The sequence below is a fragment of the Ambystoma mexicanum genome, chromosome 13 (genome assembly GCF_040938575.1).
Source record: "Ambystoma mexicanum isolate Mex_15411 chromosome 13, UKY_AmexF1_1, whole genome shotgun sequence".
NCBI classification, from domain to species: domain Eukaryota; kingdom Metazoa; phylum Chordata; class Amphibia; order Caudata; family Ambystomatidae; genus Ambystoma; species Ambystoma mexicanum.
The window spans coordinates 611127139-611154153 of NC_090938.1; the positions used below are offsets into that span (position 1 = coordinate 611127139).

At 45.0% G+C, this 27015-nt stretch overlaps 1 protein-coding gene across 2 annotated transcripts in view; it reads left to right on the forward strand.

Annotated features, from left to right (window-relative positions):
• KAT2A (lysine acetyltransferase 2A) overlaps window positions 1-27015 on the forward strand; it is a 288388-nt gene that overhangs the window by 166303 nt on the left and 95070 nt on the right. The window lies entirely within an intron of this gene.

Below are 27015 nucleotides of genomic sequence, written 5' to 3' on the forward strand. Positions count from 1 at the left end.
ATTTCTAACAAGGTACGACTTTTCTCCGTTCAAGAGGCTTTTCTAGTTCTGTTTCTTCCCTTCTTAGTTTAAAATCATGCACCAGATTGCTCATTCTTGGTATCATTAATTTTGTTAATTAATTTCAGTCAAACACTTTATTTCAAAATCTGTTTATTGGCATTTGTTATAAATGTAACAGCAGGATGAACAGCACATCAAGTACCAATAACACAACAAACATTGAACTAGGTGTTAGGGAGACTTCTCAATTCTGTGTTAATTCCCTTCTCCCTTTGAGACCCCCAGCTCTTCTGCTGGACTTTAGGACTTTTTAATTTTTATCCTGGAGTGAGTGAACCCCTTTTTTCACTTGCTCATGTATTTTTTATCTGATTAGTTTCTTTTGGTTTCGGTGTCTGACAAACTCCAGCGGCATAATCTTTTTTTTATTGTGACGCAGAGCACCCTCGGTGTCACAGAGAAATCCTTTCTGCCAAGGTTTAAATGCCTTCTCTTTAATGAACTGTTTTCAAGAGTAGTAAAGTGAAATTGACCTTACTAACGGGTTTCTCTTTGTGAACCCAGCACACACTACATAGAGTGCTGGAGGGGTTACTTTGTCTACCTTCTCATGTAACATTTTTTGTTACTTTCTACAATTAATGGCTGGTGGCACTGGTTTAATTGTCCTACTATTGTGCGTTTTTACCGCAGGCTGAATGCTCCGCTGCATTGTTACACCCATGAGTGCCCATTTCGTCAAAATGCTGCTGGTCTTTTTTCAACATTTCTTGTTGGAAAGGTCCTCCTTGAGATTTACTCTGCGTGCCAAACCAGGTTTGGTCCTTTTGTTAGTTTTGTCTTTGGCGGGATTCATTGGCGAAGCCCGCCTCTGGCTCCAGCATGTCTGGCAGGGCAGAACGTGAGGGAGGTGCTCGAAACGCCCTGTGATTAGTCTCCTTGGTTACAGGAATGCACCCAAAGGTGATTGGCTGGCTGGCTGTCCTTGCAGAAAAGCCACCCTTCTGGGTAAGTGACAGATAGGCTGTGAATGAATGGGAACGACTTGCATAAAAGGCGAGGTCCTTTGCAAGGAAATCAGGTGACCACTGGACGAAAGAACCGAAGAAGAAACTGGAAGAGAAGCTTGCTGCACCCTCCTGGGCCGTTGGTTTGCCTGGTGAAGCCCTGCTGCAGTGCTGAAGCTCCGAATTTCTAATCGACTAGAGAAGCCCGGAAAGGACGACTTTTTCACCTTGGATTGGTAGGACCAATCGGCCCCAAGACGAACTTGCCTGGAAACCTTCTCTCTGCTGGCTTTACTTCTTTGCTGCTGCAGGAACAGAGTGCCAGGGGGACAGAAACACCAGGACGAGTGCATCGCCTTTAAGCCGGACCCGAGCTCCAGGAAGATCTTCCGACTGCCTCGAAGCAGGACCAACAAAGCCTGAGCCACCTCCACAGTGCTAGACCTCAGAAGCAAGGAAAGTCCACAAGGTGTCCAAGAACCGCAGGGGTGCTATTTGCGAGTAGCTGAAACCGCAAAGTGCCGCTGATCTGAAGTGTGCCCATTACTGCCGCTGACCTTCAAACCGTAGTGCAGGAGTCTCAAGACGTCCTCCCTCCCACGACTGAGGCTCAGGAAGAACAGGATCTGTAGGACTACAACAGAACCCATCTGGAACCTTTTCTTCAGACTCAAGATACTGTGTAACCAGGGGTACTTACCTATTGTGTGTAGTTTGCTTGCTCTCACTGGAGACTTGCATTTGCTGCCTTTGCAGAGTTTCTTGCATCTTTGCTTTTTTACAAGCTTCCTAGCTTTTGGCCCAACAGTGATTCTTTTACTACACAAACTCTCTTTAACATTGTGCAAGACATTTGTGCCATCTTCAAGAAGTGCCTCAGCTCCCCTAGACTTTGCTCAATTGACATTGGCTGTCCTGGCTCCCTGAAGACTCTTCCTACCTTCTGACATTGTGTTTAACTGTCCCTCCAAAGTCATACATACCTCACTTGTATAGCTGGGAAGGGTTAACCTATATTTCATTAGGGGATTGTGAAGTACTTCTGTTGGGAGAAACTGTTAACCTTTGTTTCCTTCCCTAACCTTTTCCTTTTTGCCAGAACTTCAGTAGTGCATTTTAAGTGTAAACAGTGATATATTAACGTCCAGTGTCCTAGCAATTGAAGTCACCTCAGGGTGTATGAAGTGTCTGTGTGCCATCCCAAAAGGGTATCTACTTAACTTAACTGAAGGAGTTTATCATTGAAGTATATTTAAGTGTTGCATATTGCTCCCTTCTGAAGAAGCCTTATTCTAAAACTGACAGTTAATGAATACATATTTAATTAGGAAACAATGTTTTATTTGAATACCTGTCACTGTGAAACTCCTGTTACAATCCTACAGCTCTTGAGATGAGCCTGACTGCTCAGTCACTCTACCAACTTGTGTAGTATAGGCCTATACCAAAGATTGGGTTAACCATTGCCAAGAGGACAAGGCTGGTGTAGTCTCCCACAGGGTTATTACATGCATTCTTGCCTAACACTGGGCAACTGTATTTAATCGCAGAAAGCATCAACTGGTGCGTGATAGAAGTGAATCATACCGGCATTCACTATCCGCAGGGGGCAGAGAGCCGTAATGGCTACCACGACAGGGTGTACTGCATAGAATCTAAATCCCCACACAGGCAATCTTGCGGTTTCCCCTTATCCATGATCCAAAAAGCACATATCGGAGCATTCATCTAGGAGTGATCATGGGAGTTTGTTGTGAGAAGGGCCAAAAATTGTCAGCGTGCATTCCATCCCTCAATATACGTTGTGGTCTCACAGAGACCGCTCCTCATGGACCTAGCCCAAGCAGCCGTTTCAGCCATACTCCATCGTTCCAAGTCACTCTTCCACATCAAGTAACTAGGGCCACACTTTCTTTTCTATGCCATCGTAATTCGCTCTTCACAAGGGAACACACTAGGTCCATTAATTTGACAACCTGCTTACGTTTACCTGGTCTGTGGTGTATCCCCAGCAAGCACTCCATCGGGAACAGGTGTAGCTACTAATATTAGCTTTATCAACCATGAGTTTAATCTTCCCACAGAATGTTTGCACCTTCGGGCAGTGCCATAACAAATGTACGACGTCCGCTGTAAGGTTCCCACACTATGGACACTCAGGCTGCATGTTAAATCTAGCAATTCTACTGGGGGGGTCATGTATGTTCTATGTAGTACATTAAATTGTAGCAACTGTGCGTCCTACAGTGTACACACCAGGTCTCTGTCCCATGCCATCCAAATCTTACTCTCTTGAGCGCACACAAGTGATAACATGCAAGTGATGACATGCATCCATAGACACCGTGAGCACCTGCTAGCTGCCCCTTGATAACTGCCCTCACAGGACTCCGTCCCATTAGCATCCTCTGCAGTACACCTGCAGCAATTCCTGATGCACTAGATGCGAGAGTCTGCCGACCCTCACTACAGTCTAACCCACTCCTATAGTAACCCAACAACCCTTTGACTATATAGTCTAGTAAGTGGGACATCACCACTTAGCCTACTTATCCTACCGACAACCATGTCCTCTGCTTTAACAATATACCTGATTTACATAAGTCACATTATGACCCTCTCTAGCATCAGTCCATCACCATTCCCATCACAACTGATGCCTACTCTATTCAGCCTACCCGCCTCACATTCGCAGCGCTCCATCAGAACCTCCCGATGCTTTATGACGAGCACTAGCTGAGAACCAGGGCAGCCATGCATAGTCTCCACCCCACCAACAGCTGCCAGGCCCACTGCTATACAGAAATGCCAACCTTGCTACCAGAACCAAATCAACTAGAGACACAACAAGCACCACTTCCCCCACCACCCTCAAAAAATTCACATTACATTCCGCACAGCCCGAAATCTCACCCACCCTCACCAGCACACCCAACCATACAATTCGTGGAGCTCATCAACACCAGATCACTCCCAGCCCATGCACTAGATGTTGCAGACATCACATTACACAATCTAGACTTCCTAGCCATAAAATAATATTGGCTCCATGCTGCAGCGGGCCCTGCCTTCTCACTGGCTGTCCCAGACAGCTATTCCATATGTAGGAGGGACAGGCCTAATGCCGAAGTGGAGGAGTGGCCATCATAGCAAAAACATCCCTGAACTTGAGAGAGGTGTCTGCAACACTCCTTACCTTCTGTGAACCTCTATCGGTAAAAATGTCACTATCCGCAACAGCTACATTAAACATCCACCTAACCTACAGACCTCCCCTCCCCGCCTTCCCCCCCACCCCCCGGGCCTGTATTCTCATTTGAGAACGAGGTCGCACAAATCATCTCATCCAATGCCAAACCCAAATCTTAAACCATCATTCTGGGTGATTTCAACCTAGGCCTGAACGACCCCCTCAACAACCATGCTCTATCCTTGTCTAACACCATGTCAGCACTAGGATTCGTACACAGGATCCAGAATCCCACACATGTGAAAGGTTGTATAGTCGACTGGCTTGCAGACATCGACTGCAATTCCACCATCGCATCTAATTCTCCCTGTCCGTTGTCTGACCCCACCTTATCACATTCAATGTCTATACTAAGATCAGCCAAACCAACCTCCCTACACTAGCCCCAGAGGCACCTTCTAGAAACAAAAAGAATATCACGGCCATCAACCTGCTCCCTCTGTTGCAACCTGCCCTAGTAACACCACCCGATGACGTTGACCCAACCAAACTTTACAATGACACATTACAGGCCGCCATAAACAAAATATCCCTGTTAGTTCTACGTAAAGCCAAACAACCTCCCCACCTCAATGGCTGGCTCACCCCTGCGCTAAAAATGCTAAGAAAGGCTGAATCACTCTTGAAAAAATCACCCACAGTAACTAACAAAAATGCTTTTGACAACGCCTTCAATGAATACAAACAACAGGTACTCCTTACAGAAAGTAAACTCTACAACGATCGAATCTCTAAAGCCAGCTCTAACACAAAGAAATTGTTTTTAATCCTTGGAGTTAGATCCCCTGATCCCTCCAGTGGAAAGTTGCAACAAAGATGCAAGTTGGCATGAGAACATTAAAAAAAGAAAACGCTCTCCAAAACAAAATTAAGCACTACAATCCATCATCGTAGGAAAAAAAAGAACAGCATAGCCAAACTTCCCGAACCACCAACTTTCCCTGAGAATGCCACAATCCTCAAGGAAATACCACAATTTGAATTTACAGAGGTCACTAACTTAGAAGTCCTCCAAATCATCCTAAATCTTAAACCATCAAGGTGCCAAGGCGACTCCTGCCCACCTACTGTCATTAAAGACTGCGCACCCCAACTCGCCCCCTTCATTACCAATCTTATTAATGCCGCTTTCAAAAACAACTACATCCCCACGGACTTAGAAAACAGTTGGAGACTACCCCTGCTAAAAAAAAAACCTTGACCCCCCAACACCACAAATTACAACCCAATAACAACTGTTCCGTTTCTCTTGAATATTTTCGATAGAGCAGCATACTAGCAAATTCAGAAGTACCTTGAAGCCAATAACATCCTGGGGCTACGACAGTCTGGATTCTGCCCAAGACATGAGACGGAAACGGCACTCCTGGATTTAAAAATACAAATGGACAACCTTAGGGATAAAGGGAAACTAGCCTTGCTTCTTCTCCTGGACCTCTCTGCTGCTTTCGATCTGGTGTACCACAACATACTGTGTAAACACCTGACCTCAGCAGCACACTTCTCCACAAATGCTACACAATGGATGAATCTTTCCTTGGTGACAGAACAATGAGTCTTCTCCACTAAAGCGGAAGCACCGCCCACCATAGTGTAGTGTGGAGTACCCCAATGCTCGTGTGTGTTCCCAACTTTGTACAGTATTTTTACAAAGCCTCTATTTGATCGTTTGGACGACCTGGGTGCCACCTACACGAATTACGCAGGTGACACCCATATCCTCATCCCAATATCCGGGGACCACGATGCCGACAATGGCACCCTCAATGGCATTTACCTCACCATCCAATATTGGATGGCGCAACACAGTCGGTTTAAATGATGACCAGACAGAGTTGCTCCTCATAGGCTCTCAACACAGGCTCGCCAAACTAAATGCTACCGTCAACTCCTTCAACATTGACGGCAACACCTTTTAAAGTTACCAACAAGGTTAAAAACTAGCTTTCTACCTAGACTCCTCACTCACCCTCAATAAACAAGTCAATGCCACAACCTCAGCCACTACCTACACATGCAAACTCATCACAATTCCTCACACCAGACAGCTGTATGACTCTGGCCAGCGCTTAGGCCTGACCCGTCTAGACTATTGTAATGCCTTACATGCTGGCACTAAGATCTAGGATATCTGGAAGAAACAGGTCCTTCAAAACAACTCACTCAGAGCAGCACTGAGCATCCCAAGAACTGCTCACATATCAGCTCTAAGACCACAACAACACTGTCTACAGATACATGAACGCATCATGTTCAAATCACTCATCTTAACCCACAAATGTATTCACCTGCATACGTATCTAACAAAATCACCATGACATCGTGTGAAAGACCTACCAGAGCAGCCTACCAGTACCGCCTTGCTACTCCCAGGTTCAAACTTCAAAATGCAGGAGGTAGCAGCTTCTCTACAATTGCTAGCAAACTATGGAACTTGCTGCCGCTCCCACTCATCGCACAAGAATCCTTCAGGGTTTCCTGCAAACAGCTCCAAACGCACCTCTTCACTCTAAGCCTGGGTAACTAATGTACACCCTCCACATCTTCAGACTTCACAGCATACAGTTAAGTACTGTAATTGTAAATATTGTGTATATTGTTTCTTATCTGTAATGTTAATACCATGCATTAGGTCTGTTCTGTATTTGTCTATCTGTGTAACAGCCCCAACTGTAACATATGTATTCTGTAAGACAGCACCCAGATGCCTTTGGGCTCGGTACGCTATATAAGCTTCTAAATAAATAGAGGCGAAACACTGGTCTCAGTCATCTTCCAGATAATACATCAGTGTTACGAGCTTGTTTGGTATTGGTTCCGCAAGCCAATCGGGCAACTTCAACTTGGCGAATTGAGCAATTCTAAAATATCTCAGGATTTTACCTTTGTGTAACTACCAAATCTTCAAAGTCCATGAACAACCCATTTTTATACATATTCCCTAACAATGAGAGACCAACATTGTCCCACTGCCTAATACTCTCGATGTCATCTCGACCCAGACACTCATTAGCCGCCAGAAGCATGTGCGGGCAATAGGCATTGCGGATCTTAAGGATTCCATGAAGTCTACTCTAGATCTGCCATCCCAGTTGCAACATATGCGATTGTTCTCAAACCCAATTCACTCCAATGCAGAGGGCTTCCTTGAGCGTGCCCAGTCAGACACCCTCTGAAAACTGGTTGTTCAATGTCACATCATCTGCCAGCCAATCAAACACAAATCTTAGCTGAGTAGTCAAATAGTACAGTTCCTGAAGTTGTGCACCTCATCTGCATATCGCCGACTGTGCATAGTTCAAGTTTCCGCCTAGCATTTCCCCAAATAACACTCCCAGTAGCAGACTCTAGTGATTGAAAAAAATCTGCTGGTATGTTGAACTGCACATTAACAAAGTATGAGGCGAGGGAGAGCCATCTTCACCAGCGCCTTACGCCCTATTGGCGACGGTGGATGCTGTGTCCCGAATTTTGTAGACCGATGAATACAGTTTACAGCTCTAGCTCCGTTGTGGGCGGGCATATCCTCTGCCGTTTGGGAGATGTGCACCCCTTGAATATCGAAATGTGTGCATCTCACGCGAGTCCAAATCCGGCAGGCCCGTAGAATTAAGGTGTTGCATCACCCCTAATGGGAAAACGCATGACATTTCCATATTAAATGAGATGCCAGAGAGCCCAGCAAATTGATCAAGCACCTCAACGACCAATGGCAAATTGTGTTCCGGTTCACAAAGCAATAATAGCACGTTGTTTGTGCTGAGAGAGAGATCAGATATTTGGGGAGGCTGGCATAGATATAGCTGGGTCCAAAGTCACTTCTCAAACAAACCGCTAGCAGTGCCATTGCCAAAATGTACAGCATTGGCAAAAGTGGGTGCCCCTTTTTAATGGCCCACAGCTGCAATGTGTGCCGTCCAGTACGCACCCTAGCCCTGGGGTTAGAATACAGCAGTTTCTCCCAACAAATGAAACCCTCCCCAAATTGAAGTCCCTGCAGAGTTGCATAAATCCATTCCCAATAAACTTAATCAAATGCCTTTTATGCCATTGAGCAATACTACTGCATAAAGGGCTGTTTGGGAGTTTGGTCTCTTTATAACGTGTTGCAATCTACGCAAGTTCAGAGAGTTACTTCTGCCCGGGAACAAAACCAGTCTGATCCTCGTATCAGGGAGCACATTACATGTTGGGTAAGATTTTCATAATTATGATTAATCTTCCTGACCTGTCAACTTCAGATCTTTTTGCTTAGGCTTGGTAATTATTTTCCTTGACCTAGATGAGTGGGAATCTTTTCCCCCTCTGATCTAGTCTTTTACTCTTTTTATGGGTGATATTTTTTTTGTCCCTCCATAGTGTATGATTGGAGTTAGTTTCCTATAACTTTGGACTGACTGACTGTACTATGCCAGCACACAGCATTTATTTTAAATGCAGTGGCTTCCATTTAATTCTCATTATTTCTTGGGTGAACTACTGTTTCCAAAAAGTAAAGTGGAAATCACATCCCTGCCTCTTCAACCAATACCTCGCACTTCTTGCCCACTGCATCGCTGCTCTCTGCCCCGACTTTCAGTGCTATGCGGATGACACTCAGCTCTTCAGCCATCTCTTCTCCTTCTATCATCTCAACTGTCTGTCCGCTATCCAGGAGTGGTGTTCTGTCAATGATCTCTGGCTTAATGCCAGTAAGACTGAGATTCTCCTCATCGGGACCCCCATCCCCCTCCTTTCCTGTCACTCTGGCCGGCCTCTCTTGTCCCTCCTCCTGCTCCCACCTGCGAGGTTAAAACCCTCAAGGTCATCTTGGACCCCCCTAGCCCCCATCTCCTTCTCTCCTCACATCTCTGACGTCTATAAGAAGTCACGTTACTAGCTGCACCCCCTCAGGGCTTTTCTTCCTTTCCTCTCCTTCCCCCAGAAGCTCACTGTCTCGAGCTCTGGTTCTTTCTAGACTGGACTATTGCAATAGCCTCTTTCTAAATCTGTCTGCTTATACTCTCCGCCCTCTGCAACTCATCCAGAACAGGACTGCAAGACTTGTCCTTGGCCTCAAGCCCAGGGATTCTCTCTCTCCTGGACTGAAGTCTCTGCACTGGCTCCAAGTAGATGTGAGGATTAATTTCAAAACCCTCTGCATTGTCACAAGTCCTTCTGGTGCCTGGGGCCTCAATACCTTCAACTTTTTCTTCCTAAATATCTTCCTTCTCGAGCTCTTTGCTCATCTGCCTCCAACGCCCCCAGGGTCAGTTGCTTCTCCAAGCAACAAGCTGGTTGTAGATCTTTCTTCGGCTGGGTCCTCCATATGGAACAGCCTCCCTGCCTCCCTAAAACTTGAGGAGAATCATCCCTGGTTCTGGAAGCACCTCAAAACCTTCCTCTTTGCTTCTGCTTTCTCTCCTCTCGCCTGCTGAACTCCTGGCTGAGACTGAAACTGCACTGGTTACCTGGCCAACCTCTGATCTCGGGCCAGATCCCCTCCTCCTCCTCCTCCAGTTGCACACCTGCACTGCCTCCCTGGTAACCACCACACTTGGTGACTGTTTTCTGTATCCCTACAGTTCCCTACCAGCACTGACTCCTGAAGTCTGCACTTACTCTTGCACTTGCCACCAGCTGGCCGCACTTTTACTTATTGCTTATTTATATGCTATCTATCCCATGTATTGCACTGTCCCCTCCCCACCTTTTCCCTTTCCCCTTCTCATGCACTTGTGCGATCTGAATGACACCTGGCCTAGTAGGATTGCTGCCTCCGTCTTCCCTCTGTTTCCCGTCCCTTGCCTCGTCGCGCCTTCAAACACTTGTGTATAGGCACATCTATCAAACCATTTCTTGTCTGCCTGTTTCTAAGGTCTTCCCCTGACAGTTTAGGTGGAAATGACCTGGGTGGAAGTTTGGTCTTCGGCGGGAATCTTTTGTATTTCCTGCCAAGCCTCCAGAGTGTCTGAGAAGGCAGGAAGCGAGGGAGGAGTTAAAACAAAACTCTGCAGCCCTTTCTTTCACCTTGCCTGAAAGTAACCATGTCCCAATGGGGGTCTGGCTGTCCTGATTTGTAAACTGCAGGGAGAGTTTGCGGAAGTTGTGCTGTAGTTCTTGATAAATACTCTGAACCTGGAAGCTGCTGACAAGTCGACACTGGAGCTCAATCCGAAGAGGAAGATGGAAAAAAGACTTCAGTCGGTGGAAATTGCTACAGGAGAGCCTTCTGTGTAACCGGAGCCTGATGCAACCCTTCCTTTCAATCGACCCGAGGGTCCCGAATGCGATGACTCCTAGCCACAGACTGGTGGGATCAACTAGTCTCTAGAAGACCTGCATTTTGAGCCATTCCATGATGTTCTGTGATCTTGCTGCGTTGCAAACCGCCAACATACTGGGAACTTGAGCTGGAGTACAGTGCATGTACTTCTGAAGTCCAAAATGGCCTAAAGCTTTGGTGGACTCCTGCTAGATCTCCAGAGACACTATTCGAATCCCGGAAGTCCCCTCACCACAGTGAAGGGAATACGACCAGCAATGTTCGTTCTTCATCTGGCTGGTGTAAAAAGGTGCCAGATCCAGAGCCGTGAGAATCTGTGAAGAAACCTTTGCTGGAAGCCTCTTCTGCCGACTGCTGCTACAAGTTCCCATCCAGTGTCCAGTTCTTTCGTCTCCAGACCCAGAATCCTGAAGGCGTCTACCCAGAAGCTTTTCTTTTCTCCTAAAATACTGTGTGGTGTAAGAAAGACATGGTATCAGTAAGACACACACAAGTGACCACAGTTGAAGGGTGTTTATTGAACTTCAACAAGGGTATGATAAACGCCTATCTAATCCTAAATCTACAGATGGGAGCAAGCTACGGCCATGAAATAACGCAGTCCTAGTTGTGTCTTGTCAAAATAAAAGGGCCTATACAAAAAAAAACCTATTGCCAATCCTTACCTGTAAATACAAATTGTGTGGGGGTAGTGTTTATGAGAAAGAAAAGTGTTCACGAAAATATCGTGATGCTCAGACCGTTGGCCTTCCCCACGTTTTAAGCACAGGACGAAACGGCTCACTTGAGCGTGGCATAATCTCTGGCTTCTTCGGCACGAGGATACAGTTCAATCACTAGCATCAGGGCCTTCTTGTTAGGAACGATTGTATGTAGTAACCCTGTGGGAGATTACACCAGTCTAGTCCCCTCGGTATTGGGTAACCCACTTATTGGTAAAGGTCTGTACTACACAAGTTGGTAGAATGACTGAGCAGCCTGACCTATCTCAAGAGGGGGTAAATGTGAGCTGTAGAGCTGTAGCATCGAAATCCACACATACAAGTATCCAAATAACACTTACACTCAAGGTTTTCTAGTAAAATAATGATTTATTTAATGGTCGGTTTTAAATAAGTCTTTAAAAATACACTTCATAACACGTTCTCAGAATCAAGATAAGAAGTAGATACTGGTTAGAGATTCTTCATACACACTTCCTACACCCTGAGGTGACTTCAATTACAAGGACAGTATTGGCATTTATGTATCACTTTCTGAGGTTGTGAAAAAGGTTAACAGGTTCTCAGAGCATGTGAGCACTTTTTCAATCTCCGAATGAAGTCTAGATAGGATCTTTCCCAGCAATACTTAGTTAAAACACCTCTGAGGTACGGTTAGAATCAGTCAATGGGTTTGAAGAGTCTGCATGAAGCCAGGACAGCGAAAGTCAATTTGAGCAATGTCTATGGAGCTGAGGCACTTCTTTGATAGCACAAACGTGAGAGTTTGGAGAAAATCACTGTTTGGCCTCAAGCTCTTAGGCTTGTGAAAGTCAGAGCTGAGATCAACATTGCAAAAAGCAGCTACTGCAAGTCTCAGTGAGATAATGCGAGCTACAGAGTAAAGAGGTAAGAACCCTTAGTCAGCACAGTTCCTTGGGTTTGAAGAAGAGGATCCAACTGGCTTCTGTTCTGGTTGCAGTCTTGCAGATCATGAGTCTGTCGTGGTGACAAGAGCGAGGACGTCTGGAGGACTCCTGCAGTTCGAAGGTTGGCTGCGGCTATGGGCACTTTTTCTTTCAGCTGCACTTTGTGGTTTCAGCTACCGGCAAATATCACCACCATGGATGTTGGACGCTTGATGGACTTCCTTCACTCCTTGAGTCCAGCACTCGGATGAGGTGACTCGAGCTTGGGTGGTTATGCTTCGGGAGGGTCCTCCGAATCTTCCAGGCGCTTCGGTCCGGCTTAAAGACTATGCACTCCTCTACAGCTTTCTCGACCCCTGGCATTCTGTTCCAGCAGAAGCAAAGTACAGCCAGTTGGGGGAAGGTCTTCCAGCAAAGTTCGTCTTGGGGTTAGTTGGTCTCACCAACCCAAGGGAAGAAGTAGTCCTCTCCGGAGCTTCTCTAGTTGATTTGAAAAAGCAGTTTCAGCACAGCAGCAGGGCTTCACCGGGCAGTTCAATGGTCCAGCAGGATGCAGCAAGTTTCTCTTCACGATTCATTTGTCGGATTTTTCGTCCAGTGGTCGACTGTCATCCGTTCAAGAAGGCTCGTCTTTTATGCAGGTTTCTCCCATTCATGCACAGCCTGGCTGTCACTCACACAGCAGGGTGGCTGTCCTGCAAGCACAGCCAGCCAATCGGTGCTTAGTGCATTCAGGTAACCACAGAGACTAGGACAGGGAGTTTCAGGCACCTCCCTCGCTTTCTGCCTCGCCAGACACACTGGAGCTAGAAGCGGGTTTCAGCACTGAAGCTCGCCAAAGGCAAAATGAACAAAAGGGTTAAACTGGTTTGGCACGCAGAGTAAAACCCAAGAAAGGCCTCACTAACAATGGCCAAAAAATTAAGACTGGGGCTATGTTGACACAATGGTCACCCATGGGTTTTATACTGCAGCTGAGGATTCAGCCTGCGTCAGAAGCGCACAATGGTAGAAAAATTACTGCCACCAACCATTAAAAGTAGTTAGGGTAACATAGAAAATGTTACACAAGTAAGTAGAAAAAAAGGGACTACTAAGTAGCCCCCCCCCCCGCACACCACATAAAATGGGGTGTGCTGGATCTACATAGGAAAAGGGTAAGTAAAGTCAATTTCACTTTACCACTCTTGGGAACAGTAGTTCACCCAAGAGAAGGTATTTCAACCTTATGAGAAATCCAAAGGAGTTCTCTGACATTGCACTGAGGGTGCTGTATGTCACTATACAAAAAGTAGATGCCTATGTAGTTTGTCAGATGCCAAGAACGAAGGAAATACAGAATCCAAATCAGATCAAAATACTTGAGAGAGTGAGAAAAAGGACTCACTCACTCCAGGGTAAAAATTTAAAAGTCCTAAACGTTGAAGGGAATTGGCACAGAAATGAGAATTCTCCCAAACATGTCTGTGCCCAAGTCTCTTTACTTCAGTCTTTTGATTGAGGGCCTGATGTACCAAAAAGTTATTTTTCTCTTCAAAGTACTCAATTCAGGTTATTCACTCTTCACACTGGATCCCCCCTCTTCTGGGCTCAGATCCTCTTTCACAATGTTCACAGAATATTCATTCTCGGGTCACTCACAGTTCACCTTGGATCCCCCCTCAGCCAGGCTCGGATCATTCCTCTTGCACAATTAGTCTCCTTCAGCAGGGTTCGGACCAAATTCAGTTAGTATCAACTATCGAAGACTTTCCAATGTGCACAGGGTTTAGTTTGACCTGTTGCAGTACCACTTCGGTTTCACAATTCCTCTTTGCATTTGCAACCTCGAGTTGGATACCTAACTGAGACCTTCGAATGAGCACCCACGTGGTGCTGGACAACTCTGTTTTACGGTATCTACCTTTGCTTCAAAAGTTCAGTCATTTATCTACTGTTTAATTATTTGCGTTGCTCATCACATACGCTTCACACACTGTTCTCTTCAGATTTCTCTATACAATGTTGCTACTTGAAACCTTGGCTCTAACACAGACCGGTCTGGTTTCAGTCTCCCCGACTCACTAACTGTGCTGACTTTACTGGAACTGCTTTGTTATAGGAGCCAAGGACCGTATCCACGCCTTGGTTATCGACGCGGGAGAGCCCTGGGTACTTCTGACCTATAATGCAGGTTTCTTCAGCCTTGATTCCAGGTCTTATGTTTCTTCTTGAAGGATCATGAAAATAACGTTCTTTCGCTGAAGTCAAGGGCACTGCCCTCCTTGCAGCCCTCTCCGGTCTTGCCGTCTTTCTCATTTTAAACTGCCATCTTGGAACTGCTGCTTCCTTGTGTGCTTTGCCTTGCTCAGTGTGCATTTGTGCTCCGCCTTTTATCCGTGTGGGGAAGTGTGATGGAAGTCAGGTGTATAATGATCAGTAATTGCCCGAGTCTGCCTGACCATTGTGTTGGGACATGTCAGGTACAGGGCTTGGGTGTTAGTCCATTTTCTCTCACAGTGAGCTGTCTGTGAGAAAGTGTTCGAGTCAGGAAATAGGGGACCGGGGGGGGGGGGGTTAAGTTCCTAAGTATCCTATGGGGAAAAGGTGTTCTAGGGAAGAGGATACTGCGTCTCGCCATCAGGTGCCCCACTTCCACTATTCGAAGATCCCTCATGCAGGGGATCCTCCCGTATTGGTCCACCCCGAGGAACTGGATCCAAAAGCAATGGCTGTGTCCTGGCCTCCTGGATGACAGATCTCGGGGGATTAGCAGGTGAGACACCTTTAGGTTTCTCACAGTGGACTTGGGTAATATTTAACTTAAGTCTGGTGTTCATCCTGTGAGGCTTAATGGGTGATTTGTGTGGCTGAGAATTTGCCCATACCTCTTGCCTAGGCCTAATGCTGGAACACATATAGGGAGCCTTCTGAAGTCCCTGAACACTTTAAACTAACTCTGAAGCTAATACTTACTTGTTTAAGAAGAAATCCTCTGGAACTTTGACTTTCCAGCAACTGAAACCTATCCTGACCTGCCTGCAGCAGGCTCCTAGACTACTAGGGTATTTTGTATGCCTCTGAGACAAATCATGCCATAAACTAGTATAAGATGAGGATTCTGTCTTACACTTATAAGAAGTGTAAACACACTTGCTAAAGAAGTTAGTGTGGTAACTATCTCTGTGAAAGAAGAAATTACAAAGTAACATTAAGTTTATGCTTACCTGTTGAGTTGCATTCTGCCCCTCTAAAAAGTATATAACTTTGAATGGTATTTCCCCCTTCTGAAAAGTAATAAGTATTGGTACAGTTTTATTTTTCTTAACTGAATGAGTGTAAAAGTTCCCAATAGGGGTTCCCTACTTTGAATAGCAGTGCGTCATTCTTGAAGTGTATAATATGGGTTTTGCTTTCCCTGCTTGCTTTATATAGAGCTAAAACAGTCCCTGCTTTAATACTTCACTTTGTGTTGCTGATGGCCCCTCTTAAAAGTATATAGGTCTTGCTCACCTTGATTAGCTGCTGCCCTCCTAAACTTGTAACCCTGGGTTGTGCTTCCCTGAATTGCATTGGTGCTATTGTAAAATACTTTCATAAAGTTCTTACTTTAGAAACTGTATTATACACTTCTTAAAGGTATACTGGGTATAACTATCTATTAGATACCGCTAGTTATGTACCAATAGGTAAATTACTTGACTTTGAAATGTATTGTGTCTTTCTTAAAGCGTAATTGGGCTTTGCTTGCCCTGATTTGCTTAAGTAGTTATTGAGTGTTCATACTTATCATTAAGTAGCTTATGGCCCCTTCAGATAGTATGAGTTGTTTTACTAGTTCTGAACTAAGTTCTAAAAAGTAATGTTGCAAGGTGCGTCAACCGTCCTGCCTTCTGCATCCATATCCACATCTATCAACTTAAAAGGGGTATCACCATCAATCCATACCAAGACGTCCCTTGCAAACTTCAAATAGTTGGATCCATAGCCCACTCCTCCCAATCATTTCACCACCCGGTGTTGTGCCTCAGGCAGCAAATATGTCTCCTGTAATAGTGCTATTGGTATTTTATTTCCTGCATAACTAGGATGCAACCCTTTTACGCCTCAAGTGTTTAAACCCCTGACATTCCACGTCAACACCTTCAGTAGCGCCATATCACACAGAGGTTAGTCCACTCACCATCCATGCATCGCCTCCAACATCAGTACAGCACCACCATCTCTGTCGAGGCAGAACCAGGAGACACAAACATTTAGTAAACCAGTTTCAACCCACACAAGGCCTCATGTCCCCAGCTTCAATATGCCATACCTCACTTAATCTCACCATCGCAGAAATGCCCTACAAATAACAAATCAAACGTATGTAAATAAATGCAAACCAAGGCCCCAAACCTAGGGCCTCCTGGCGCTATGCGTGCTCAACAGCAACTTATCGCTCGATCCAGTCTGCCTCCACATGGTGAGGTTTCACCATTGGGTCAGCAGGCGAAGGAACCCACAGTGCGGTTTGCTCCTGATCGGTCAAGTACATCGGGTCGCCAGGCAGTTCCACACCTAGCATGGTCTCAAAGTGCCTCATATGGAGACTTCGGTGCAATCAGGTCTCTAGTGTGCCATTATTGAAGTTCTCATTCATGCTCCATCCAGCAACTACAGGGGCTCTTAGACTTTTTTCGTGTAGCCATGTGTGAGGCCTTCGGTGGTTCCAGTCACCAATCCAGTGTTGCCCATCCAATTGTTAGCATCATCAGGCGTTTCGCAAAAGAGAGCCTTCCCTTTCTAGATCACCTTGAGCTTAGCAGGATAAATGAGCATATATTTTAGCCTCAGTACACAAAGCCTCTTTTGACGGGACAGACATGTTCCTCTTTTCTGAGTCATCAGGGTGTAGTCAGGAAATACAGCAAGGTTTGTATTGTCATGCCGCATCAGCCCTCCAACTCTAGAATGCTGGAGAATCACTTCCCTATACCAAAAGTTAAGAACATGCGCTATGATAGGTTACGGGTTAGCGCCAGGTGGCTGTCTAAGCTGCAGCGACCAATGTGCTTGCTCGGTGGTTAAACACTGAGAGCCACTCCCTGGGCCAATTTCCTGGAGGATCATGTTTTCAATATACATGGTGGGATCATGCCCACCGGAAGGCCCAGCACACGAATATTTTTGCGTCGGGATCAACCTTCAGCCGCCTCCGAAATTTGGTCAGTACCATTTGATCAAATTAAATGGAACAATTGGACTAATACGTACCGAGCTTGTGGAGCAGTGGTGTCCCTCGCTCCCTATATTCGGTATGTATTTGCCTTGGGAGGGGTTGCAAGGGGGTGTCCCCTGCTTCCATAATATTGGAAGTGGGGGACCAGAGAGAAAAAAAAAAGAAACGGACCCTGTGGCATCAGATCCGATCAATGTTAGAGGGAAGGATCTGTCGCCTCAGGGTTGAAGTGCACCAGGCAGGCAGGAAAGAGGCAAGTACAGAAGGGGGATGGTGGGTGGGTGGTGCTGGGTGGGTTGGTTTAAGCGGGTTTCATCATATGAAAAGTAATCGCATGCAGTCTGTTTAAAAAAAAAAAAAGTTATCAGTTTGCCACATCACTTTTCATACAATTAAACGCCCCCAAACCAAAAACGCCATATCTGCATGCGCAAGGGCAGTATTGTTTCCTCAGAGTATGGAGGTAAACACAGTCCGGCCAATGAAGGAGAGAAAAAAAGAAAAAACAAATCAGCTGGCAGTTCCTTTAGCCCAGAGGTTCCACCCACTGTCCGTTCCAATGTGCTTTATGAATATTATGGTATTTCACAGCCACTCGTGAAGAGCACTAGGCAGGCAGGCACACCAAATCAAGGTTCTGCAAATGTGAGGGATTGCACCAGTGCCGTCCAGGGAGCCTTTGAAAACTGGGTCAGCACAGCTACAGGGCTTCACTGGGCACTTTGTGGTCCAGGAGGGTGCTGCTGGCGTCGTCTTTCGTTCAAAGCCCTAGGCTGTCAATCGGGTGGCTGTCCATTCAGGACAGCCTTCCGGCCAATAGGAACTCGGGCACATCTAGAGACAAAGGACAGCGAAGATTCTGGACACTCCCTCACTTCCTACCTTTCCAGACACACTGGAGCCTGGGCGGGCTTCAGGGATGAAGCCTGCCAAAGACAAACTACACAAAGGACTCAAACCTGATGCAAACGGATTATAAGCCTAGAAGAAACCAACAAGAAATGGCGACAATGGTCACCCTTGTGTGCAGCACTGCAGCTGAGGTATCCGCCTGCAGATACATGTCACTAGGTAGTAAAAAAAGAAACCACTGCCACCAGCCATTCAAGTTAGTGTAACAGAATGTTACATGAGGAATGGGTTAACAGAATGACTAGGTAATCCCCCAGCACTCCACATAGGTTGGGGTGTGCTGAACCCATAAGTAAAGGTAAGACAGACGGGGATCATCTTACTATTCTTGGGAACAGTAGTTCACTCAAGAAAATGTAGTTTAACATTGAGAGGTCCAAGGGACTTCTCAGCGGCACTGCACAAAAGCTGCTGTGTGTCACAATGCAAAAGCGGATGCCTATGGAGTTTACCAGATTCCATAAAGCAGTAAGCAACCTAGAAAATGAAAGCCTGGAAAACTGTGGAGTGAATGAGAAAATGGTCCCACCCACTCAGGAGTAAAATTTTAAAAGCCCAGAGTCCAGCAAAAGAGCTGAAGGTCCCGAAGGTTGAAGGGAATTGGCACAGAAATTAAAATTCTCCCCAACATCTGCGTCGGGTGCAAGGTCCGACTCACACGAATGGAGGAGATGGGGGGGCGGGAGGGGTCGTATAGGCACTGGAGCGCTCTGAAAACTTCTATGTACCACACTGTGCCCCACCCAAAGCGCTGGAAGGCAATTCAGGATGGCGGACACTGAAGGAACTGTCTCTATGGAGGATCAGGGCAGGAACTCACTCCAAGTAAGTCCTCGGGGCATGGTCTCTAGCCATGCAACCCCTTCCGTCCGACACTTGGCTTTAAACATGTACACTCTCCAGTGGTTTATCCAAGGTACTGAATGCCCTCAGCTAGACTTCAATACATTATTCAAATTCATTTTTGTTGTTATAGCATTTTGATTCATCACAGATGTTAAAAACGATACAACTGGAACCAATCTAATGTTATCCTTAATATAGCAAAATCCAGTGTCTGTAGGAGTTGCAAAATGTCTGAGCTGAAACTGGAATAGCAGGATTCTTTTACAGAATTTATTTTGCAGCTTCTGTGAATCGGCACCTGGAAACTCTGCATCCGTGGCCATATAACACAACTGACTTCGCGTTGGCCATATAAACAAGCAGCATATGTTTTAACGATTTGTTTCTTGTGTTAGCAGCCGATGAAAAAATACCTCGTATGGCCTGGGACATTTTGGTGGCATACGTCTCCACATAGGCATTCTTATTTAACGTCTCAGAGAAGATAACACCATGATACTCATATAACAGCCAGCCCTTCTGCAAAAAAACTTCGAATTTTCTTTGTGTGCCTTTTCCAAAAACTAAACATGCTGATTTTCCAATATTTTCTTTAAGGGAACAGTATTGTCTGTAGCATTCTACAGAGAGGACTTAACAAATCTGCCATGGTGGCATGATTTGTGAGCTTTCAAAGTCAAATTGGTTCACCCTTCAATTTATTCTACCCTATTGAGAATGCAAGGTTTAATGCCACGACAGCTTTTTATCTCTTGTTTCATTCATCCGAAACTCGCAGGCAGTATTTTTTTTATTTGGATGTGGGCTAACATGCATTACATGCAGTCGGGGTGGGGGGGGATCTGCATTGTTGGATTCATTACAAATACATCTGGACTACACCCCAATACTGGCTTTGCTGTGTTGACTGGACCTACCGAAGTGGCTAGTGAAAAAGAAAAAAACTCAGATTTTAAGTTTTATTTTTTTGCATTTATTTTTTCTCCATACATTTTATTTGCTTTCATGAAGCCCTTTCTAGCAGGGCTGCTTCAAAGCACCCGTCCAGGGAAGGACAAGGAAAAGTTGGGCGTGGCAGAGGGAGCTTCAGACTGTGATGAGAATTGATAACCCTCATTAATGAGGATCATTGAGAGAAGATGAGGGTAAGCGGGGATCAAAGAGGGCAGCAGACACAGGCGGCTATGCTGATTAAGGGTAGAGGCAGCCAGTAGCCACAAACCTGTGTTTAGGGGCTGTGAGTTGATTGGAATAAAATGACTTTCAAGCCTCTCTTGTGTGAGCCTTGAAAGTGGAGCAATCTATCCCCAAAATGTTGGTACTTTACTGAGTGAAGAGGACCACTTGGATAGCTGGCTTTAGTCGGTTACAAACAAGTGGACACCATAACCTGGGCCTCCCTCGTGCAGTGCTTTTGCGTAATAGAAAGTTTTGAAGGATGACGACTCCTTTATCAGAAGCCAAAGTCGGGGTTTCAGTGACAGAGAAGTGGAGTTGATTTGTTTGACTACATATCAGGCTTGCTGAATGATTTGGAGCATGTTGTAGATCTTAAGCTTACTTGGCAGTTGGGGTGATGTGCAGGGTTGTTAGTTCAGACACAACCAAAGCAAGGACTAGTGGTATTAGTTGGGCCATTTTGCTTTCACCGCTCACCCTCCAAAAAGTCCGATTGAAGAAGGCATTTTTTGTTGCTGCTTTTGAGTTTTAAAAGATGGGGACATGCAAAAATTCGCACGTTGGGACCCTGCTGTAGGTAGAGGACAGGCCAATGCAGACCAATTAAGTTAACTGTGTTTAGGTTGCTGATCCAATGAGCATATCTTGTTTTGTCCGGGTTTAGACAAAGCCCATGTAACTTCGTGTAGATTGGGATGAGGGCAAGGCAGGCTGCAGTGAGACGGTGACTGCCCTAGTCCGTTTGTAGTTTGATATAAATTTGGCTATCGATGGTGTACTGATTCCCGATTTCCTGATTGTCCAGAATACCTTCCAGAAGAGCAAAGTACATGATTTGCAGGATAGATGATGGAACCAATCCTTCCAGTATTAAGTGAAGTTGGAAGAGTGCTTTTGTGCATATTTAGTTGGAAACCTTGAGTTAAGCATGCATGGAACCGTGACGAGCATTATACCACACTTAATCTAGCCAAAAAAACTTCTTGTTGGGAGCCATTTTAGAATTAATATGTGCCCTCTGCAGCACATTTTCAAAGTAATTTAAAAAAATAGATTTAGTGGAGGATTGACAGTGGTCCTATATGAAGGTCCACAGTGCTGCACTGTACTATTGCACAACACATTTAAAACTGAAATTGGCCCTTGTGCCTAGTCCGTCTTTCACCCATTTTCAACCTCAGTATAGGCACATTTCAGCTTCACTGATAGTCTACTGTGTAAGCAGTGATGCAAAGTATTTGTTTTCAAACTGGAAGCACAGGTGTAGACTGGGACGGGCCTGAGCAACAAGGCCCACCCAAAATATGTAAATGCCCACTCTGTTGGGCATTTACAGATGTCAATGCCACTAGAATTAGCCTGTCTGCAATACTTTCAGGCATCACTTGTTGGACAGTCCTGGCTACGCCTCTGGCCGGAAATGACTTCAGATGAACAGTGACGGGTTTCAGCCCAGTCTTACCTTTGTGAAAGGTGCTGCATAGTGGTCACGATTAATTCTAAAATGGCTCCCCATTAGAGTGCATTCATTTTGGTTGCTAACTTGAATATTTAAATGTCAAATGCTAATTTTCAGGGTGACCCCCATGACCATCTTAATTCAACATACCATTCCTTTTATCAAGTGATGTGTCTTCCAGAAGACATCAAGGCTTCAAGACCCTAGTCTTTGGCTTTAGAAGTTTCCCTTTGAGGGCAGTGCTTTCCGTCCTTCGTGAGCCATCAGTAACTTGCTGAGTAAGGTTTCTGAAGATGCAGTATTGCTCTAAATCAGAGTTGTATTGTTACATTTATAGAGGGCTGATTAAGGCTCGAAAGCATCTAGGCGCTAAAAGGGGCACACAGTCCAGAAGTACAACCACATCATAAATATGTTAAAGATGTGTTTTCAAGACTTTGAAGAATTGGCGGTAGTCTCCAATATTAGGCACTGAGACTGTCAACTTGTTCCACAGGGTCGGTGCGAGAACTGAAAAAGAACCAGCGCCCTGCCGAGCTCTGATATCCTGGCACTTTTAACAAAACCGGACTCTGAGCGGAGCCACCTAGTAGGTAGATAATGCTCCAGCTTATTTCTCAAGTGAATTGCCCCAGTGTCATTCAGGGCCCGATGAGCGATACATAAAATCTTAAACTGCACTCTAGACTTTACAGGCAGCCAGTGCTGCTTCTGCAACATGCTTGTAGAAGGAGAAAGTCTAGGGGCATATAAAGTCAACATGGCTGTGGAATTCTGAAGCACCTACAGCCGCTGTATCAGTAATCCTGGGAACCCATGATAGCTGAAGTAACCACTTTAGCACTGCAGTCCGAAGGGAGAAATGGAAGGATCTTTCGCAGCACATTAGGTCTTACAAAGCCAGACTAAGGCTACCGATATGTGGGAGCCTGTCGAAAGAAGCCTGACAATGAGACTTTTTGCACAGGTACTAGGGTGGGCACAAGTTCCTTTTGCAATTTAAAAAGTCCTTGTGTAGAAGAAGCATCATTAGTGATACGGTCTGCAAAAAACCTGGCTTTTGCCTCAGCATTCGTTTATCGTGTTCATACATCCTGATCATATTCAGTACACCATCGGTGCTCAAGGCTACAGTATGCTTGTTTATAGGAATGCAGTTCAGCGGTAAACCAGGGTGCAGAGGGCTTAAATCGACATGCCCGTGTTTCCACAGGGGTGAAGTCTGCTACTTCGGTGGGAGCGTTTAGTAAGGCGGAGCATGGTCATGACCATCATGCGCCACAGCCTGGTTAGTAATAGTCACCAGACGTTCTGCCAGTATGTCAGTTCTGGTCCACCTTACTCCAAAATTGGTGGGTTTGTAACCCATTGGAGGACTTATGAGGGCCAATAGGTGAAGTGATGGCAAATGACAAGAAAATGATCAGTCCTAGCCATAGAGGATTAAATGTGGCAGTGAGTGCGTTTTCAGAGAAAACTAAATGGTGCATCACCACCACAATGAGTGGGAAGGTGATTTTGCAGATCCATCACAATACCAGCAAGGGTTGCAATAGATTCTGTGCATTGAAGTCTGCAGGATCATGAAGGTAAACAGTAGTCACCCATAAGGATCAGGTTAGGATGTTTTAAAGCCAGATCTTTACCAAACTCAGAGAAATCATTAAAAGAATTGGCTAACTCTTGTGAGGGTGCACAGTAAATCAATAAGATATGAATAGATATTTCAGGGGCATGCTGCAATCTTACTAATAACCCGGAAGGCAATGAATGTTCAATAAGGATTGAGGAGTATTTAATGGAGGCCCGGTAAATAGCAGTCAGCCCCCTCACCCACACACTCACACATTAGAGGGTCTATCAAGGCGCATTAAATTGTTGGACTCGGGGAACACCTGTTGCACATCCGCATCAGAACTTGCCGAAAACCATGATGCAAAGAATATCAGGTCATGAATATTATTACGGTGCGGACCTTCCATTCACCTAAGGGCAACTCCATCAAAGATATTCCCCTTATCTGATATATGAGCTTGACTTTTCTTATTAATATACAACAGGGGATTACTCCCTTCCTGGGCAGCTTTCAGTAAGCCCCCAGGAAAGACCGATCAATTGGGGCATACTTAAGCAGTTCAGCTCGAGTATACCGGATTAGCACGTTCTGAGAATCTATCCCAAATAAAACTGAGTAGAGTACTTTATTTTGGCAAAGATCAGGGGCCCACGGCTCCTCCAGCACCCGGTCGTAGCAATTAGATTGGTTGGAGAAAAGTAGGAATATTTGAGATGGGCCTGTACTTCAAAAGAAAAAAAAAGTAATCAATTGAGACATAAAACCAGGCCTTGTGATGCTTTTCTCTGGCTTCATTTTGACTCCTTTTTAATAACTTCAACAGAATAGAAACAGTTGTGCAATGCTGACATGCCAATGCTAAAATCATCTCATGTTCTGCTCTGTCCTCCATAATCTCCCCGTTTCTTTGCAAGGGGTGTATGCAGTGCATGAACATGCTCGAATGGCTGGACTGGAGATGGCTAGACCCTCTATGTTGGCCTACAGAGATCTTTACCCAGATGAAGTGCAAATTCTGCCCTGGATTTTTGTAATAACTTCAAGAGTGTGTTGGGCTCTTTCTGCTGGTGAAAACGCAATTTCCTTTTTGCTGGAGCCTTCCCTCTGGTTGGCTGAGACCTCCTCCTTTGCAACATCTAAGGCTAAACATCTGCAAAGAACACAATCGGGTTCTTATTGTAACGGACTTCCACTTTCTGTAATGTTTCATTTGTTAAAGCAGTACTCTGTTTAATCCCTTTATTGGTAGTCTTTTGCAGGCTACATGAGCTGAGGTTAAGAATATAGAAAATAAATCGGATGAATTAATCTTATCTGATACTCCAGGACCTAAGGCTTGCAGGGATTTGAAGGATCTTTACCATCTTTTGCTTCAGAAACAGGTTTGAACTCTGAGAAGATCTGAGCATGATGTTTATAATGTGTCGTCTTCTGCTGTTTTGGAGGTTTTTCACAAAGCTTTTGATGCTTTGGAAAGCACACCATTTAGTGTATGTGCAAGGTATCGTAGGGTCAGACATTTCAACATTCCCATTAACCACTAGTAGTGTGTTCATGTCTGCTCCCCCTGTCTCCCAGGGTTAGTCCAGCCCTCCAATCAACATCAGTGCTCCTTCCAACGTTTTGGCAGTCATCCAAACCGAAATGCCATCCAAAATCTACTTTCATGATCACAGATGGGGGAAATCTATTGAAGTGTTCCATTCACTCAGGGTTGCCTTTTGTGAGCTCTGCTCAAAGCTCCTTAAGACAAAATGACCAACATGACAGTTCTTTCATCTTAAAACAAAAACAAAAGGACCACCAACACAATGGCTGGGTCATGAAACAGACAACACCCCTTTGTTCCTATGCAGGAAGTAAGTGGCTACTATTGCAGTAAAAAAACTAAATGGGTTTGTGGCCAGAAGTTAAATAAAACGGCTGCATCCAGCCTACAGCACAACAACTTGCCCCTGGACAAAATGGGGTTCTCTGGGATTACCACTGTCCAGGTAGCCATATGGGCTACTAAGGGCAGCATTCCAAAATAATTTTGCTCCTTTCAGGGAGAATTCTCCAGGGGGCACCCCTCTGGTAGAAGATAAGTTAGGGCATTACTTTCTTACCCAGCACTTGGGAGAGTTGCATTTTATGCTTCGGGTTCTTGTCTAGATGTAGGTTTTTTTTTTTCTTTTCATGCTGCAGCAACTTGTGTATGTTGTGCACGCAGAAGGCGAGACAGCTGGCTGGGTAGTTTGGCTTTCTCCATCTTTTTCCAACACACTCCCTTGATATTTTAAGATTTGTAGTAATTGTGAATAGCATTTTAGAGGTTCAGGCTGCCTAATTTGTCAGTTGCTTGTGTATCGTCAGAGGTAGGGATTCTGGGATGGTTGTGGAGCCGGCTGTGGGTGGGTCAAGACTGCAAGAATGAAGTATTTTCGTCAAATAATATTTTTTTGGAAGAAAGGGGCTACAATGATTGAATTAGTTTATGATTTCCGTTCTGTAATGTAGCAAATCACACAGGGGTTGGACCAATAGATGGGCATAAGATCAGTAGTGTTCAAGTTGAATATCCGATTGAAGAGGTGATAAAGTTTAGATGCAAGAATGGGCAGCTTCTGCTGCCAACTGCATATGGAAGAGATCATCACGATTCTACTAGGGTGCATGATTGCAGAATAAAAGTTAAAACCACCTCTGTTTTTATTCTATGTAATTATATAAAAGAGGAGATCCTTTCTTCACAGAAGTAGAACATGCATTTCGTTTTCTGTGAACGCAGTCGAAAGGAAAGCATGCTGTTTCACAACACCTTTAACAATTGTGTGAATATTATTTGACTGTATACCGGTCTACAATCGAACCCTTGGGTCTAGGACTCTGAAGTTGCTCTGTGGGTAAATGTCAGTTATCGCACCTATAGAGAAAGTCTTTGACGGTGTTAGGATGTTGTTTGTGGAATAGGCTGCCCTTTAGATCAGGGATTGCCCTTCTACATGGTGGATGGCCCTTCCTCTGAGAAGTTGGTGTTTGGTAAATCATGTACACTTACTAGGAGTACCCTGAAGTAATGCAATCTGGATTCAAATGAGGGTTTCCTGATGTTTTAGGGTTGGATGCATTAGTATGTTTATTTGTGTATGACAGTGCTTTCTGGAGTGTGTGGTTTAGCTTAAACGCATGTATTATTGTGATGTAAAATTGTGTCAGTTGTTTAATGTACAGCACCTAGAAACTGGTTTCCGGTATTGTTGCGCTTAATACATGATTTTACAACTAACTTTGCGCAAACACCTAGTTGCTGTTCATGTGTTATGCCAGTATGTTTGATACGCAAGGTCTACCAGTCTCCTCTCTTCAGAACATATCTATCCTCAATAATTGCCTTGGGAGAATCAATGTGACGCGCTTCTTATTTCTGAAAACTCAACACTTCAAGACATTGATGCAGCTGTGTTTCTTTTCTAAACGTTTTCCTTCTTCTTTCCTTCCTCCACTAATCGCTTGATGAACTATCAACTTGTTCTTCTACTGCAAATTGGCTTCCTTTTATTTAGTTTAAACTAACACGATCACTTTTATCTTAAATCAAAGGTTATATTGGTGTTTCTGACTCATTCATTCGTGTCAACACTGAGCTCCATTTTTGAATAGTTTGCCAAAATCCACCATCACAAGTCTGATCCTGCAGCCATGTTCA